The following is a 19,847-nucleotide window of genomic DNA, read 5'->3' as shown; positions in this document are numbered from 1 at the left end:
TTGGCGTAAAAGTTGCCCCATGCATTCTTAATCTCCCTCCCACCCTCACCTTAAACCTGTAATTAGCCTTATTTATCACATATACATCAAAACATTGAACTTTCCAGTGAAATGTGTTGTTTACCTCAATGGCCGACACAGTCTAAGAATGTGCTGGGGGCAGCCCGCAAACGCCTCCATGCTTCTGGCACCAACATAGCATGCCCACAAGTTTCTCCTTACAAACAGTGGTGGGAATTGTAGCTCAATCACTGCCACCGTAAAGCATTACACCAGCCTGCTGAACTACCTTGCCACCATGTAACAATTAAGTCAATCTTTCTTTTTAAGATGATTTTTGAGGTAGACACACACATTGAAACCTTGGTCTAATCATATGGGCTCTGTGAACATTTCTTCTTACCACACAGAGGAACATGGGAGAAACACGACGGGTTCGCAGAACACAGATGCTCAGAAAAGATTCAGCTTGGAGAGAAAGCCAAGAACTGAACTAATCAATTACTTCTGAAAATGCAAAAGACATTGGAAAGCGCTGACAAAGTACCTTCCTGGGAAAGAGCAAGACAAAAGCCTATCTAAAAAGAACACAGAAACTGTTGGTAATACTCAACAGCTCAAGGTGAAAGAGATAATCTGAAACATCTTGGTTTCTTTCTCCATAGACACTACCCGAAGTACTGAGTATTTCCTGCATAGTACACAAAATGCTGGAGAACTCGGGACAGGTAGCATTCATGGAGAGGAACAAACAGCTGACATTTTGGGCTGACCCTTTATAATGATTTGGAAAATACCGAGGATTTCAGAAGAAATTGCTTCACTGCAAGAGTAGCAAGCGTGTGGAACCAGCTACCAAAGATGGTAATTTACTTGAATCATAGGTTACACAGCCAAGAATTAGACGTAGGGGAAAAAAAACAGGAGGTCATGGGAAGAATCTGGACGAGAATCAAGTGGAGAATGCAATGTGGTATTACTTGTGCTGAAGCATGAGTGTGTGGACCACAGAGTGCACCCGCGAGTGAGAACCTGTGAAATTGCTCCACCTGGTGGCGGATCAGAGTTCAACATCTGATTCTGCAGTTCAATTAGAACAATATGCCATTCAACACATCTACACACCTGCACAGTTTATGCGAGAATGTTCCAGTTAGCCTTATTTTTTGGCACCTTTCCTGATAGCGCTGCATAGATTTGTCACTTCAAGCACTTATTTCATAGAATCCATGGAACAATACAACACAGAAACAGACCACACTGTTATGCCGAACCAGCTAAAAAGCAAATCAAAAACACCCAAGCGCTAATTCCTTCTACCCACAACATGTACAGATCTCTCCATCTTCCTCACATCCATGTGCCTATCCAAAGCCTCCAATGTACTTGCCTCCCCACACCAGGCAACACACTCCAAGCATCCACCACTCTGAGTAAAAGACTTATCCCTCACATCTCCTTTGAACCTACCCCCAATCCCCACCCCACCTTCGATGCATGCCCTCTGGTATTAGACACTTCCACCCTGGGAAACATACTTCCAGCCTGCTCTTTCGGGACCTCTCAATCTATAAACCTTCATCAGATCTGCCCTCAGCCTCTGGCACTCCAGAGAAACCAACCCAAGTTTATCCAGCCTTTTGTGATAGCACACACACCCTCTAAACCAGGAGGCATCCTGGTAAACCTCTTCTGCACTCCCTCCAAAGCCTCAACATCCCTCCCACAGTGGGACGACCAGAACTGCATGCAATACTCCAGATGTGGTCTGAACGGTTTCAAAGTTGTTCCTAAAAAATGCTTCTATTGGCACCCGAGGCAGTGAATTCCATACCTCTCGCATCTTCTGACACAAATCATTGAGCCATAATTTGAACTCACAAATCCAGGTCTCTGCTCATGCAGCCACATTACAATTGTATCCATTGGCATACATTACTCCCTTCATTATTCCTACAACACATCACTGCACCAGACTTGCTGTGCCCATCAGAAACATTCAAATTACAGTGGCGCCAGAAACTTAGTGAACCCTGTAGAATGTTCTCCGCATAAATATGACCTAAAATGTGATCAGATCTTCAAGTGTCCTGAAGTAAAATAAAGAGAACCAATTAAATAACACAAAAAACTTATACTAGTTCATAAACAGGTACAATGTTTTTTGTGTTATTTAATAAATTGAGTTCTCATTATCTAGTTTTAGGACACGTGAAGATCTGACCACATTTCAAATCATATTTTTGCAGAAATAGAGACAATTCAACAGGGTTCACAACTAGCACCACTATAGCTAAGCATAACTGCAGTTTTTTTTAAATTATGGAGACTGGATTTTCAGAAGGCCTTTGACAAGGTACCACACGAAGCTGCTTAATGAGCTATGAGCTCATGGTATTACAGGCCATGCCAGAAAGATTCTAGCATGGATAAAGTAGTGGCTGATTGGCAGGAGGCAAGGTGTGGGAATAAAGGGAGCCTTTTCTGTTTGGCTGCTGAAGACCAGTCGTGTTCCACAGGGGTCTGTGTTGGGACCGATTCGTTTTATGTTATATGTCAGTGATCTGGACGACAGAATTGACGGCTTTGTGGCCATGTTTGTGGACGATACGAAGATAGGTGTAAGGACAGGTAGTGTTGAGGAAGCAGAGAAGCTACATAATGACTTCAGACAGGTTAGGAGAATGGGCAAAAAAGTGGCAGATGAAATACAGTGTCAGGAAGTTAATGATCATACACTTTGATCGAAGAAATAATAGTGTAGACTATTTTCTAAACGGAGAGAAAATAAAAAAAGAGGTGCAAATGGAGTTCTCATGCAGGATTTCCTGAAGGTTAATTTGCAGGTTGAGTCAGTGATGAGGAAGGCAAATGTAATGTTAGCAATAATTTCGAGAATTTCAACTACTGAATGTTGAAAGGCCTCAACAGAGTGGATGTGGAGAGGATGTCCATCTAGAATGGAGATGAGGGGGAATTTCTTTAGCCAGAGTGATGAATCTGGAATTTGTTGCTACAGGCGGCTGCAGAGGCAAAGCCATTGGGAATATTTAAGACAGAGGTTGATAGATTCTTGACTAGTCTGGGCAAGAAGGGATACAGGGAGAAGGTAGGAGATTGCGACCAAGAGGAAAAATGGAACAACCATGATGGAATGGTGGAGCAGACTTGTTGGGTCAAATGGCCCAAATTCTGCTTCTATATCTCACAGTCTTATGATTGTATTGACTATTAAGGCATATGGATATGTTAACCTTCATTAGTCAGGGGATTCAATTCAAGAGCCGTGAGGTAATGTTGCAGCTCTATAAAAGCGTGGTTAGATCTCACTGACTATTGTGTTCAGTTCTGGTCACCTCATTATAGGAAGGTTACGGAAGAGAGTGCAGAGATTTACCAGGGTGCCATCTGAATTAGAGAGCACATCTTATAGGTTGAGTGAGCTAGGGGTTTTCTCTGGATGGGACATGACTTGATAGAGGTATACAAGATGCTAAGAGGCATACATCCAGCAAACAGCTTGAGCCTCCCCCCAAAAGCATAAATGGCTAATACATTAGGGTGTAACTTTAAGATGTTGGGAGGAAAGTACAGGGAAGGGGGTTGACAGAGGCAGAGTTGTATACTTTCCACCAATCACTTAACCTTTATTAGTCGAGGGATTGCGTTCAAGAGCTGTGAGGTAATGTTGCAGCTCTACAAAACTCTGGTTATACCAACACTTGGAATGTTGTGCTCAGTTCTGGTTGCCTCATCATGGGAAGGATGTGGAAGCTCTAGAGAGAGAGTGCAGAGGAGATTAACCAGGACACTGGCTGGATTAGAAAGCACGTCTTAAGAGAATACTTGAATGAGTTGGGTCAGTTGTCTCTGCAGAGTAGGATGATGATCGGAGATGATAGATAGAGGTGTACAAGACTAATACCCTGGTTCAAGACCATGCTTTATTTTATTAATACAATTGTGCTGTTGAGCATTTTATTTTCTGCAGATCTCAAAATGCATATCCATATAAGTGTTCCTTAATTACATAATACACTTAATATACAGTTTTAATCAAATATTTCATTTTTGCTCTTTAAAATAAAAATTCAGTTGATTAACAAGTTAGGCTTGTTAATTAGTCAATAGGATTTGTTTTGTTAATATTTTGGCCAACAAGATGCTCCAGGAAAACAATGTCAGATTGAAGTAGTCTCGAGAAAGGAGGAGAAAAATGGACAACAAAGATAGTAGAAGAACACAGTGAAACGCTCACAGAACCAATTTAGAAGGACAGATAAAGATGTCAGAAAATCCTCAGGGAGGAACTTTCAGGTGGCCAGCCGGCACACAATGTTGGAGATAGGGCAACTGGAGATAGTTCAACATCTTTCCTTGGACCCTGCATGGATATTTATTTATTGCTTAGACTGGTTCTTCAGCACAGAACCAGTCCATTTGGCTCATTGAGTCTGGTCCAATATTTCATTATGGCTGATCCATTTTCCATCTCAGCCCCAATCCCGTTTTCTCCCTGTATCTGTTCATACACTAACTATTCAAGCATCTATCAACCTCTGCCGTAAATATATCCAATGACTCGGGTTCCCGAGCTACCTGTGGCAATGAATTCCACTGATTAACCACTTGCTGGCTCAAGAAATTTCTCATCTTCTTTCTAAATGGACATCCCTGTATTATGAAGTTGTGTCCTCTGATCCTATACTGCCCGACCCATCTGCCACTTCCTTGCCCGTTCTCCTAATCAGTCTGTCCTTCCGTAGCCTCTCTGCTTCCTCAAAACCAATTGCCCCCCCCCATCTTCATATTGTCTGCAAACTTGACCTTAAAACCATCAACTCCATCACTGATGTATGACGTAAAAAGAATCTGTCCCAACACAGGCCCCTGTCAAAAACCACTAGACACTGGCAGCCAAGCAGAAAAGGCTCCCTTTATTTCCAACCTTTGCCTCCGAATCAGCTATTGCTTTATCCATGCTAGTATTATAGCATGAGCCCTTAGCTTGTGAGCCTCATGTGAGGCGTCTTGTAAAAGGCCTTCTGAAAATCATAGTATCAACCATCAACCAATTCTCCTTTGTCTATCCTGCCTGTTATTTTTTTTCCAAAGCATTCCAACAGATTTGTCAGGTAACATTTTTCTTAGTTTACTACAGACTATTTTAATCATGTGCCTCAAAAACCCCGAAGCCACATGCATAACAACATCTTCCTGACTGATGATGATGATGATGATGATGATGATGGGAAGGGTAATGGAGTAGCTGCACTGGAGCGACCTCGCCAGGACACAAGCCTGTGCGGAAGGTATGAAGATCCTGAGATGCTCTGTCGTCAAGAACCCCCCCCCCCCCACGCTTTCGGCCTCACCGGTGTAGTCCAAGGGAAAACTGCAGGAGCTGCTGGAAGGACGTTCAGTGACGTCCAACCAGTTTAGGGATTCCACTCCAAATTTTCTGTTTGTATTTACCCCCATTGGCTACGTCTCTCCTGAGGCCGTTCACAAGTCAGTGACACTAGACTAACTGGCCTATAGCTTCCTCTTTTCTGCCTTTCCCTTCTTTACTCCGCTGTAATACTGATAACTTTAGCTTCTCCATCTCAACATGGCAGGAGCTCCAACAATTGTGTACATGCTATACACCAACATATGTGATGTGGCCCCATTTCTTCATTGTCTGTTATAGCTTAAAGCATTTTGTTAATACAATTTCAATCTAAGTTTATGCTGGTGTGAGCTGAATTATTGCCTTCTGGCAAACATTAAATGATACCCTTACTGATGAGAAAAACTGGAGCTGAGGAACAAATTCTTATGCAGGGTTACTTAACCAAACAGAGCTTGACATTCTCAGTTGATTTTGCTTGTGAAGTCCAGGGATATTGTACTGAGGTCACTTCATGAAGACTCAGGCCATCTAGGATTTGACAAGACTTACGAATTGGCCACAAATGAAGCCTGAAATCTGAATTACTGCAGCCCTGCATTCATTGTATTCCGAGAAAGACACTACCTAAAACAGTTGCTCCCTTGTCTCACATGCAAAGTGTTGAACCACTTGACCTAGTGAGTACTGATTTTCTTTCCACGAGCTCGATTCAAGTCACACTGCAGACGTCTTAGTCATCACTGATCACTGAACCAGATACTGTCAAGCCTCTCCCACAAGGGATCAGAAGGTATCCACAGTTGCAAAAGTGTCGTGGGAGGAACAATTTACCCTGAGGAGGCGGCACAGTGATCTGGGAAGGGACTTTGGGAGTAGTCTCATACATGAGTTACTGAGTATGCTTGGGAGTCTAGAAGTCAAGGCAATCGTCAGCCTGAGAGATTCAACAGGACATTGTTAGACATGCTAGGAACTCCTGATGCCAAGAAAAAGAGCAAGTGAAGTCAGCATATTGGAGATATAGTACACTGTTACAACTGTACACAGAATGAACACTGGCTACTTGCCATAATATTTAATATTTGGATGCAAAGCCAAATTACCTGTGGATCTTTGTTTTGGAACCTCAAGCGAGGACTTGCCACAGAATATTCATCTCAGGTAGAAAGAACTGCAAGGAGCTGAAGAACTACAAGGGAAGCATTAAGTTGTCCGACTGCTGGGCTTCTACACCCTACATCAGGGGTGGTCAACCTTTTACATTCCATGCATCAAATTTTTCACGCACGAGTTCAGATGCGCCATATAACTCTTGTACCCCCACAATTCTTGTAAAAATATCTTAATATAGAACTCATGCGTGAAAAAATTGCATCTGCACTTATGTATGAAAAAATTGATGCATGGAATGTAAAAGGTTGGCCACCCCTGCCTACATAGTAGAGAGTCAGAAGCCTAATCTGCCAGTATTTCGGCTGAAGCCAGAAGACGGAAAATGGTCCTGTAAAAAGTCTCCATCTTTTACCTCTAGGGCAGGGAGTACCTATTGACCCAGAGTCTGATGTAGAACTAAAACTAGTAAAAGAACTCCGCAAAGAAGAAAACAAGAGAAACAAGCTGAAGACAAACCAGATGAATCCATCGAATACCGTACAGACTCAGAAAATGAGGAACTTGGAATGTGGTATGCCAACCACCCAAGTGGAGTTGAAGAAGAGATGCCACAACCCTTCAGTCTAGACCTGGGTATAGTGGGAATAGAACCAATGGACAACCAAAGGTGACATTAGATAGCGAAAGGGAAATGCACTCCAAGATTATTGACGATGAAGCAGAGTCTGGTCAGAGGGTAGCAGAAACCGAGTTGCAGAAAGGACCAACTGATGGACAGGATGAGACATCTCAGAGTAAACATGAACTGTGAAGAGAAAAGACTCAAACTAATGAAACTACTAAAGGAAGATGAAACAGATAAGACTCCCAGTTGGGAAACCTGCATATGACGCATCTGGAAATGAGACTGTTGAGTCAATTATGTTACTTCCATTTACAAGTGGATCAGAGGTCCTGTAGTTACTTAATTCATTTGAATGCTGTAAGCCGTATGCCTAATCACTGTTGGAAAGCATGAACATAACTGTTATTTTTACTGGGTACAACTGTTGTGTTAATGAGTTTGACAAATTCCAAAGGTTTACAAAGTCATGAGGACATGCCTATTTTGGTGGGGCAAGATTGTAATACCCTGGTTTAAGAGCACACTTTATTTTAGTAATTCAGTTATCCTTTTGAGTATTATATTTTTATGTAAATCTCCTCAAAATGCAAATCTATATTAAAAATGTTCCTTTAATTACATTACATAATTGATGATATACTTACTTCTTACTTCAGTGGTTGGTAAGCTGATGGGAAGATCCTGAGAGGCAGGATTTATGAACATTTGGAGAGGCATAATATGATTAGGAATAGTCAGCATGGCTTTGTCAAAGGCAGGTCGTGCCTTGTGAGCCTGATTGAATTTTTTGAGGATGTGACTAAACACGTTGATGAAGGTAGAGCAGTAGATGTAGTGTATATGGATCTTAGCAAGGCATTTGATAAGGTACCCCATGCAAGGCTTATTGAGAAAGTAAGGAGGCAAAGGATCCAAGGGGACATTGCTTTGTGAATCCAGAACTGGCTTGCCCACAGAAGGCAAAGAGTGGTGATCAGTGGTGTGCCTCAGGGATCTGTTCTGGGACCCCTACTCTTTGTGATTTTTGTAAATGACCTGGATGAGGAAGTGGAGGGATGGGTTAGTAAATTTGCTCATGATACAAAGGTTGGGGGTGTTGTGGATAGTGTGGAGGGCTGTCAGAGGTTACAATGGGACATTGATAGGATGTAAAACTGGGCTGAGAAGTGGCAGATGGAGTTCAACCCAGATAAGTGTGAGGTGGTTCATTTTGGTAGGTCAAATACAATGGCAGAATATAGCAATAATGGTAAGACTCTTGGCAATGTGGAGGATCAGAGGGATCTTGGGATCCGAGACTACAGGACACTCAAAGCTGCTATGCAGGTTGACTCTGTGGTTAAGAGGCTGTACGGTGCATTGGCCTTCATCAATTGTGGGATTGAATTTAAGAGCCGAGAGGTAATGTTGCAGCTATATAGGACCTTGGTCAGATCCCACTTGGAGTACTGTGCTAATTTCTGGTGGCCTCACTATAGGAAGGATGTGGAAACCACAGAAAGGGTGCTGAAGAGATTTACAAGGATGTTGCCTGGATTGGGGAGCATGCCTTATGAGAATAGGTTGAGTGAACTTGTCCTTTTCTCCTTGGAGTGACGGAGGATGAGAGGTGACCTGATAGAGGTGTATAAGATGATGAGAGGCATTGATCGTGTGGATAGTCAGAGCCTTTTCCCCAGCATGAGAGGGCATAATTTTAAGGTGCTTGGAAGTAGGTACAGAGGAGATGTCAGGGGTAAGTTTAAAAAAAAAATGCAGAGAGTGGTGAGTGCACGGAATGGGCTGCTGGTGGTGGAGGCAGAAATGATAGGGTCTTTTAAGAGACTCCTGGATATAGGCAATAGACAATAGGTGCAGGAGTAGGCCATTCAACCCTTTGAGCCAGCACCACCACTCAGTGTGATCATGGCTGATCATCCACTATCAGTACCCTGCTCCTGCCTTCTCCCCATATCCCTTTACTCCACTATCATTAAGAGCTCTATCTAACTCTTTCTTGAAAGAATCCAGAGAATTGGCCTCCACTGCCCTCTGAGGCAGAGCATTCCACAGATCCACGACTCTCTAGGTGAACAGGTTTTTCCTCAACTCCGTTCTAAATGGCCTACCGCTTATTCTTAAACTGTGGCCTCTGGTTCTGGACTCCCCATCATCAGGAACATATTTCCTGCCTCTAGCATGTCCAATCCCCTAATAATCTTATACGTTTCAATCAGATCCCCTCTCACCCTTCTAAATTCCAGTGTATACAAACCCAGTCGCTCCAACCTTTCAACATATGACAGTCCCGCCATCCCGGGAATCAACCTCGTGAACTTATGCTGCACTCCCTCAATAGCAAGAATGTCCTTCCTCTAATTTGGAGACCAAAACTGTACACAGTACTCCAGGTGTGGTCTAACCAGGACCCTGTACAGCTGCAGAAGGACCTCTTCGCTCCTATACTCAACTCCCCTTGTTATGAAGGCCAGCATGCCATTAGCTTTCTTCACTGCCTGCTGTACCTGCATGCTAACTTTCAGTGACTGATGAACAAGGACACCTAGATCTCGTTGTACTTCCCCTTTCCCTAACTTGATGGCATTCAGATAGTAATCTACCTTCCTGTTCTTGCCACCAAAGTGGATAACCTCACATTTATCCACATTAAACTGCATCTGCCATGCATCTGCCCACTCGCCCAACCTGTCCAAGTCACCCTGCATTCTCATAACATCCTCCTCACATTTCACACTGCCATCCAGCTTTCTGTCATCTGCAAATTTGCTAATGTTACTTTTAATCCCTTCATCTAAATCATTAACGTATATTGTAAATAGCTGCGGTCCCAGCACCGAGCCTTGCAGTACCCCACTGGTCACTGCCTGCCATTCTGAAAGGGACCCATTAATCCCTACTCTTTGTTTCCTGTCTGCCAACCAATTTTCTATCCATGTCAGTACCCTACCCCCAATACCATGTGCTCTAATTTTGCCCACTAATCTCCTATGTGGGACTTTATCAAAGGCTTTCTGAAAGTCCAGGTACACTACATCCACTGGCTCTCCCTTGTCCATTTTCATAGTTACATCCTCAAAAAATTCCAGAAGATTAGTCAAGCATGATTTCTCCTTCGTAAATCCATGCTGACTCGGACCCATCCTGTTACTGCTATCCAAATGTGCCGCTATTTCATCTTTTATAATTGACTCCAGTATCTTCCCCACCACTGATGTCAGGCTAACTGATCTATAATTCCCTATTTTCTCTCTCCCTCCTTTCTTAAAAAGTGGGATAACATTAGCTACCCTCCAATCCACAGGAACTGATCCTGGATCTATAGAACATTGGAAAATGATTACCAATGCGTCCACAATTTCTAGAGCTACCTCCTTAAATACCCTGGGGTGCAGACCATCAGGTCCCAGGGATTTATCAGCCTTCAGTCCCATCAGTCTATCCAACACCATTTTCTGTCTAATGTGAATCTCCTTCAGTTCCTCCGTTACCCTAGGTCCTCCGGCCACTATTACATCTGGGAGATTGTTTGTGTCTTCCCTAGTGAAGACAGATCCAAAGTACCCGTTCAACTCGTCTGCCATTTCTTTGTTTCCCATAATGAATTCACCCATTTCTGTCTTCAAGAGCCCAACTTTGGTCTTAACTAATTTTTTCCTCTTCACATACCTAAAGAAGCCTTTACTATCCTGCTTTATATTCTTGGCTAGTTGACCTTCGTACCTCATCTTTTCTCCCTGTATTGCCTTTTTAGTTATCTTCTGTTGCTCTTTCCCAATCCTCTGGCTTCCTGCTCATCTTTGCTATGTTATACTTCCTCTCTTTTATTTTTATATTGTCCTTGACTTCCCTTGACAGCCATGGTCGCCCCTTACTCCCCTTAGAATCTTTCTTCCTCTTTGGAATGAACTGATCCTGCACCTTCTGTATTATTCCCAGAAATACCTGCCATTGCTGTTCCACTGTCACCCCTGCCAGTAACTTTCCAGTCAACTCTGACCAGCTCCTCCCTAATGGCTCCATAGTCCCCTTTGTTCAACTGTAATACTGACACTTCCAATTTTCCCTTCTCTCTCTCAAATTGTAGATTAAAACATCATATTATGGTCACTACCTCCTAATGGCTCCTTTACCTCGAGTTCCCTGATCAAATCGGGTTCATTACACAACACTAAATCCAGAATTGCCTTCTCCCTGGTAGGTTCCAGTACAAGCTGCTCTAAGAATCCATCTCAGAGGCACTCCACAAACTCCCTTTCTTGGGGTCCAGTACCAACCTGATTTTCCCAGTCTACCTGCATGTTAAAATCCCCCATAACAACCGTAGCATTACCTTTGCGACATGCCAATTTTAACTCTTGATTCAACTTACACCCTATATCCAGGCTACTGTTTGGAGGCCTGTAGATAACTCCCATTAGGGTCTTTTTGCCCTTACAATTTCTCAGTTCTATCCATACTGACTCTACATCTCCTGATTCTATGTCCCCCCTCGCAAGTAACTGAATTTCATTCCTCACTAACAGAGCCACCCCACCCCCTCTGCCACCCTGTCTGTCCTTTCGATAGGATGAATCCCTGAATATTCATTTCCCAGCCCTGGTCCTCTTGCAGCCATGTCTCTGTTATTCCCACATCATATTTGCCAGTTTCCAACTGAGCTTCAAGTTCATCCACTTTATTTCTTATACTCCGTGCATTCATATATAATACTTTTAATCCATTACTCCCCTCACCTTTCACATCGATTCCTATTGCACTTGGCCATACTCTCCAATCCCTTCCTGAGCCTTCTGCCCCGTTAAATTCTGTTGTCTGGATGGCTACATGGAGCTTAGAAAAGTAGAGGGCTATGGGTAAAGCCCGGGTAGTTCTAAGGTTAGGGCAGGGACATGTTCGACACAGCTTTGTGGGCCGAAGGACCTGTATTGTGCTGTATGTTTCTATATAGTTTCAAATCAAGTACTTCACTTGCGTTTTTTTAAAATAAAAATAAAGTTAGACTTTTATTAGTCAATAGGACTTGACTTGTGAACATTTTGGCTAATGCGATGCTCTGGGAGAACAAGACAACAGATAGCTAATCTAGAAAGAGCACGGGATCAAAGATTTGAGGAAGGAGAAAAGAAATGGATAACAACATGGTGGAGGAGCAAGGTGACACGCTCACAGAACCAAATTTGGAAGGAGAGGCACAGACGTCAGAAAATCCTCATGCAGACCATGGTCTCACAGTTAACACGAGGATATCTGCAGATGCTGGAACTTCAAGCAACACACATAAAAGTTGCTGGTGAACGCAGCAGGCCAGGCAGCATCTCTAGGAAGAGGTACAGTCGACGTTTTGGGCCGAGACCCTTTGTCAGGACTAACTGAAAGAAGAGCTAGTAAGAGATTTGAAAGTGGGAGGGGGAGGGGGAGGGGGAGATCCAAAATGATAGAAGACAGGAGGAGGAGGGATGGAGTCAAGAGCTGGACAGGTGATTGGCAAAAGGGATATGAGAGGATCATGGGACAGGAGGCCCAGGGAGAAGGAAAAGGGGGAGGGGGGGAAGCCCAGAGGATGGACAAGGGACATAGTGAGAGGGACAGAGGGAGAAAAAGGAGAGAGAAAAAAATAATAATAAAAGATAAATAAGTAACAGATGGGATACGAGGGGGAGGTGGGCATTAGCGGAAGTTTGAGAAGTCAATGTTCATGCCATCAGGTTGGAGGCTACCCAGACGGAATATAAGGTGTTGTTCCTCCAACCCGAGTGTGGCTTCATCTTTACAGTAGAGGAGGCTGTGGATAGACATATCAGAGTGGGAATGGGATGTGGAATTAAAATGTGTGGCCACTGGGAGATCCTGCTTTCTCTGGTGGACAGAGCGTAAGTGTTCAGCTAAATGGTCTCCCAGCCTGTGTCTGGTCTCGCCAATATATAGAAGGCCGCATCAGGAGCACCACTATGCTCCTTGCCCGTCCTCTGGGCTTCCCTCCTCCCCCCTTCTTTCTCCTTAGGCTTCCCGTCCGTCCCATGATCCTCTCATATCCCTTTTGCCAATCAACTTTCCAGCTCTTAGCTCCACTCCTTCCCCCTCCTATCATTTCAGATCTCCCCCTCCCACTTTCAAATCTCTTACTAGCTCTTCTTTCAGTTAGTCCTGACGAAGGGTCTCGGCCCGAAACGTTGACTGTACCTCTTCCTAGAGATGCTGCCTGGTCTGCTCCCCTCTCACAGAGAACGTGCTTTCAGTTAGCCAGCTACCACACGACATTGGAGAAAGGGCAGGAGAAGACAGTTCAACACCTTTCCTTGGATGTTGTGTGGATATTTACAGAAAAATTGGTTTCTTTTGCTTTGACTAGTTTCGGTACTGAGTAAACAGACTGAAGTAAACTGGACTGATTACGTGACAATGAGCTCCAGCAATTGTGCACACTATAGACTGACACATATATGACAAGCCCTTTATTTTGCTTGCTATAGCTTAAGACAATTTGTCAATATAATTTCAATCCAAGTTCATTCTGGTATGAGCTAACTTACTGCTTCCTGGTGAACAGTAAATTTGCATGGGTGTCCGTTAGCATTCACATAGGTAATTGTCTTATTTTCCTTTAGAAGAAACATTCAAACTTTTATGTTTTTCCAAATCATATCCATCCTAGATGTCAAAGTTGCTGGTGAACGCAGCAGGCCATGCAGCATCTGTAGGAAGAGGTGCAGTCGACGTTTCAGGCCGAGACCCTTCGTTAGTCCTGATGAAGGGTCTCGGCCTGAAACGTCGACTGCACCTCTTCCTACAGATGCTGCCTGGCCTGCTGCGTTCACCAGCAACTTTGATGTGTGTTGCTTGAATTTCCAGCATCTGCAGAATTCCTGTTGTTTCCATCCTAGATGTGTTTATTTACTGGTAATGGCCTTTTCATCATTATTCCCATGCATTGAGTTGTTTTGCATTAGTTTGCATTCACAGTAACAGACAAGTCATTATGAACCTACGGTGAGCGGGTTACAAGGTGATAAAAGGCATATATTGAGTGGACAGCCAGAGACTTTCTCAGGATAGAAATGGCTAATATGAGGGACATAATTTTAAGTGAAGTTCAGAAAGTTACATGGATGACAGGAGCACAGAGGGATACGGGCCAGGTGCGGGTCAATAGGACTCGGCAGAAAAACAGTTCTGTGGGCACCAGATGAGCTGCAGGGGTTTGTTTCTACGCTGCAGTGCTCTTATGACTTGATACTATTTGTCCTGCTGAGTTCCTGCACCAAATCACTCTAAAAGACATAACCTGTCTGCCTCGGACTAAGAAACACAAGATCATTAATGAGTGGGAGAGATATATAAAATGAACTATGCAGGAAGAACTATACTCAGTTGTTAATAATGGTAGGCTCTATATAAAGCAGAATAGAGTTAAGGAGGAGATTGAGAAGCTTCTATGGTAAATGCTACAGAAAAGTGGAATGAGCAATTAAATGGGGAAGACTTATTTCAGCTGTATGAGGAACAGACCAAGCCACAAGACCAAACATAGAGGAACAGAATTAAGGCATTCAGTGAATCGAGGCTGCTCTGCTATTCAATCATGGATGATTTTTTTCATCCCCATTCTCCGGCTTCTTCATTGTACCTTTAACCTTCTTTAATCAAGAACCTATTAACTGTTGCCTTAATTACACCCGTCCAGTTCCTGGCCTTCACATGTGACTTGGTTACTAAGCCTGGTGGAACTATTTCTACCAACAGAAGGGACAAAGGCACTAAAACCAGTCACTTCAGGCAGATGGGGCTCATCAGCCATGGTTGGCAGCTCACCCAGAAGGGAAAGTCTGATCTCAAACCTCTGCTGCCTTGCAGTTATACCCACTCATGGGGAAGGCGTCGGGAGTAAACCCCAAGGGAAAAATCCAGAGCTGGGGCTCCTAAGGCAGTCCCATGTTGAGTTCAACGCTGACTGGCAACTGCTGCAATCAAACAATATCGGTTCCCTTTTCCCCCTCTCAATATATATCCCTGCCTGCCCATTGCCTCTCCTGGTGCTTGACCCCCCCCCCCTTTTCTTTCTTCCAAGGTCTTCTATCATTTCCTATCAGACTCCCCCTTCTCCAGCCCTGTACCTCTTTCACGAATCAACTCCAGCTCTTTACTTCATCCCTCCCCTCCCCCCACCTTTTAAATCTACTCATCCTTTTGCCTCCCTTCCTCTTCACCATTTACACCTTGGACTTCAACTACTGCACAGAGCCTTGTCATTTTCAGAAGTTTTCGGATGACTCTGCCATAGTTGGATGCATCAGCAAGGGAGATGAGGCTGAGTACAGGGCCACTGTCACATAGTATGAGCAGAATTATCTGCAGCTTAATGTGAAAAAGACTAAGGAGCTGGTGGTAGACCTGAGGAGAGCTAAGGTACCGGTGACCCGTTTCCATCCGGGGGTCAGTGTGGACATGGTGGAGGATTACAAATACCTGGGGATATGAATTGACAATAAACTAGACTGGTCAAAGAACACTGAGGCTGTCTACAAGAAGGGTCAGAGCCGTCTCTATTTCCTGAGGAGACTGAGGTCCTTTAACATCTGTCGGACGATGCTGAGGATGTTCTACGAGTCTGTGGTGGCCAGTGCTATCATGTTTGCTGTTGTGTGCTGGGGCAGCAGGCTGAGGGTAGCAGACAGCAACAGAATCAACAAACTCATTCGTAAGGCCAGTGATGTTGTGGGGATGGAACTGGACTCTCTGATGGTGGTGTCTGAAAAGAGGATACTGTCCAAGTTGCATGCCATCTAGGTCAATGTCTCCCATCCACTACATAATGTACTGGTTGGGCACAGGAGTACATTCAGCCAGAGACTCATTCCACCGAGATGCAACACTGAGCGTCATAGGAAGTCATTCCTGCCTGTGGCCATCAAACTTTACAACTCCTCCCTTGGAGGGTCAGACACCCTGAATCAATAGGCTGGTCCTGGACTTATTTCCTGGCATAATTTACATATTACTATTTAATTATTTATGGTTTTATATTGCTATATTTATACTCTATTCTTGGTTGGTGCAACTGTAACAAAAAGACCAATTTCCCTCAGGATCAATGAAGTATAACTATGACTATGTCTCCAGTCCTACCAAAGGGTTTTGGCCCGAAATGCCGACTGTACTCCCCCCCCCCCCCCCCGCCACCCCATAGATGCTGCCTGGCCTGCTGAGTTCCTCCAGTATTTTGTGTGTGTTGCCGTGCACTCGGATCCTAGACCCTCACACGTCCACTCTAACTAAAGCTTTCAGAACTCTGTAGGTTTCAATGAGACCTTCCCACCACACTTCTGAACTACTGAGTACGGGCACTATCAAATGCTCCCCATACATTAACCGTCACATGACTGGGATCATTCTTGTGAACCTCTTCTGGACCATCTCGTTCGACATTTCGGGTCATACCTTGTAGGGTTCGTATAACGCTAATAATTTATTTCCCCCGATACTACTCGCCCCTCTGAGTTCCTCCAGAGAGCCATTATGCCTTAAAAGTCTCCCCCTTTCTCACCTTCTGCCCATCATAAACAGAAGAAATTCTGCTGACGCTGGAGGAACTTAGCAGGTCAGGCAGGTGAGACCCTTCTTCACCATATTGACAGTCGACTATTTATTCCTTTCCATAGATGCTGCCTGACCTGCTGAGCTCCTCCAGAATGTAAACAACAGGAATTCTGCAGATGCTGGAAATTCAAGCAACACACATCAAAGTTGCTGGTGAACGCAGTAGGTCAGGCAGCATCTGTAGGAAGAGGTGCAGTCGACGTTTCAGGCCGAGACCCTTCGTCAGGACGAACTGAAGGAAGAGTGAGTAAGGGATTTGAAAGTTGGAGGGGGAGGGGGAGATCCAAAATGATAGGAGAAGACAGGAGGGGGAGGGATAGAGCCAAGAGCTGGACAGGTGATAGGCAAAAGGGATATGAGAGGATCATGGGACAGGAGGTCCGGGAAGAAAGACAAGGGGGGGGGGGACCCAGAGGATGGGCAAGAGGTACATTCAGAGGGACAGAGGGAGAAAAAGGAGAGTGAGAGAAAGAATGTGTGCATAAAAATGAGTAACAGATGGGGTACGAGGGGGAGGTGGGGCCTTAGCGGAAGTTAGAGAAGTCGATGTTCATGCCATTAGGTTGGAGGCTACCCAGACGGAATATAAGGTGTTGTTCCTCCAACCTGAGTGTGGCCATCTTTACAGTAGAGGAGGCCGTGGATGGACATGTCAGAATGGGAATGGGATGTGGAATTAAAATGTGTGGCCACTGGGAGATCCTGCTTTCTCTGGCGGACAGAGTGTAGATGTTCAGCAAAGCGGTCTCCCAGTCAGCGTCGAGTCTCGCCAATATATAAAAGGCCACATCGGGAGCACTGGACGCAGTATATCACCCCAGTCGACTCACAGGTGAAGTGTTGCCTCACCTGGAAGGACTGTTTGGGGCCCTGAATGGTGGTAAGGGAGGAAGTGTAAGGGCATGTGTAGCACCTGTTCCGCTTACACGGATAAGTGCCAGGAGGGAGATCAGTGAGGAGGGATGGGGGGGGGGACGAATGGACAAGGGAGTCGCATAGGGAGCGATCCCTGCAGAATGCGGGGGGGGGGGGGGAGGGAAAGATGTGCTTAGTGGTGGGATCCCGTTGGAGGTGGCGGAAGTTACGGAGAATAATATGTTGGACCTGGAGGCTGGTGGGGTGGTAGGTGAGGACCAGGGGAACCCTATTCCTAGTGGGGTGGCGGGAGGATGGAGTGAGAGCAGATGTACGTGAAATCGGGGAGATGCGTTTAAGAGCAGAGTTGATAGTAGAGGAAGGGAAGCTCCTTTCTTTAAAAAAAGGAAGATATCTCCCTCGTCCTAGAATGAAAAGCCTCATCCTGAGAGCAGATGTGGCGGGGACGGAGGAATTGCGAGAAGGGGATGGCGTTTTTGCAAGAGACAGGGTGAGAAGAGGAATAGTCCAGATAGCTGTGAGAGTCAGTAGGCTTATAGTAGACATCAGTGGATAAGCTGTCTCCAGAGACAGAGACAGAAAGATCTAGAAAGGGGAGGGAGGTGTCGGAAATGGACCAGGTAAACTTGAGGGCAGGGTGAAAGTTGGAGGCAAAGTTAATAAAGTCAACGAGTTCTGCATGCGTGCAGGAAGCAGCGCCAATGCAGTCATCGATGTAGTGAAGGAAAAGTGGGGGACAGATATCAGAATAGGCACGGAACATAGATTGTTCCACAAACCCAACAAAAAGGCAGGCATAGCTAGGACCTATACGGGTGCCCATAGCTACACCTTTAGTTTGGAGGAAGTGGGAGGAGCCAAAGGAGAAATTATTAAGAGTAAGGAGCAGAGTGGTGGCAGAGGGGAACTGATTAGGTCTGGAATCCAAAAAGAAGCGTCGAGCTTTAAGACCTTCCTGATGGGGGATGGAAGTATATAAGGACTGGACATCCATGGTGAAAATAAAGCGGTGGGGGCCAGGGAACTTAAAATCATCGAAAAGTTTAAGAGCGTGAGAAGTGTCACGAACATAGGTCGGAAGGGATTGAACAAGGGGGGATAAAACAGTGTCGAGGTATGCAGAAATGAGTTCGGTGGGGCAGGAGCAAGCTGAGACAACAGGTCGGCCAGGACAGGCAGGTTTGTGGATCTTGGGTAGGAGGTAGAAACAGGAAGTGCAGGGTGTGGGAACTATAAGGTTGGTAGCAGTGGATGGGAGATCCCCTGAGCGGATAAAGTCGGTGATGGTGTGGGAGACAATGGCCTGGTGCTCCTTAGTGGGGTCACGATCGAGGGTCCGCGAGTTGTCGCTGTGCCTCGGCAAGGTAGAGGTCAGTACGCCAGACTACAACAGCACCCCCCTTATCGGCGGGTTTAATAGTAAGGTTAGGATTAGTGCGGAGGGAGTGGAGAGCAGAGCGTTCTGAAGGAGTGAGATTGGAATGGGGACAAGGTCCAGAATGTTATAGTTGTTACTTTGAGCTTCTGCCCTCTAATTTCACACTCCTCTATCCTGGGAAGAAAATTAAGACCATCCACCTTATTTTTGTCACATTAGTGTGATTTTCTTAAAACAATAACGCAGCAATACAATTACCAAAAAAACGCTTTACACTCCAGATTGAATAACCTGACCCTAAACTCCCCAGCATCAGGATATGAACCCAAAACCATAGTTAATTCAAAGTTTTATACGCTAAACACGAGTCTGAGGCCGGGCAGCGCAGGGGCCAGGGTGACTCCCCATCTCCGCGGATTTTAAACAGTGTCCTGGTTCGGGGAAGTCACCAGCGCCCCACCGGCCTCTGAGCAGGCCAACGTACTTGAAATCATGCCCGCGTTCGGCTCTGTTTCTCCGGGACGACTTCCAGCCGCAGCTCCCACCACACCAACTCTCCAAGCCGAGACACTTAACTCGCGGGCCGCTGACTCCATGTGAGATCCTCGGCGGCCATTGCAACGGAGCTCGATCGGCTGCGTCGATATCGACCCCACCAGCAGCGGCGCTGCGCCTGCGATATAGACCTCCCACCAGGAGCGGCGCTGTGCGGTGACATTGACCTCCCATCAGCAGCGGCGCTGCGCCTGCGATATAGACCTCTCACCAGCAGCGGCGCTGCGCCTGCGATATAGACCTCCTACCAGCAGCGGCGCTGCGCCTGCGATATTGACCTCCCACCAGCAGCGACGCTGCCGTCAACCGCA

At 45.3% G+C, this 19,847-nt stretch overlaps 1 protein-coding gene across 8 annotated transcripts in view; it reads right to left on the bottom strand.

Moving 5' to 3' along the window:
* The window catches only part of LOC140197530 (PRELI domain-containing protein 1, mitochondrial-like), a 67,959-nt gene that overhangs the window by 47,530 nt on the left and 582 nt on the right, over positions 1 to 19,847 (bottom strand). For 4 of the 8 annotated variants that reach the window (XM_072257580.1, XM_072257579.1, XM_072257583.1 and 1 more), the window contains exon 1: positions 19,466 to 19,652. The exons of 2 other annotated variants lie outside the window; for them this stretch is intronic. The gene's annotated coding sequence lies outside the window, so the exon portion shown is untranslated. Of the gene's footprint in view, positions 1 to 19,465; positions 19,653 to 19,847 lie in introns of those variants that run through there. 2 more of the 8 variants (XM_072257586.1, XM_072257585.1) reach the window with 2 other exon arrangements.

This window comes from Mobula birostris, chromosome 5, assembly GCF_030028105.1.
Source record: "Mobula birostris isolate sMobBir1 chromosome 5, sMobBir1.hap1, whole genome shotgun sequence".
NCBI classification, from domain to species: Eukaryota; Metazoa; Chordata; class Chondrichthyes; order Myliobatiformes; family Myliobatidae; genus Mobula; species Mobula birostris.
Note: the sequence above shows the minus strand (reverse complement) of the source record. Positions and strands in the feature narration are given on the sequence as shown.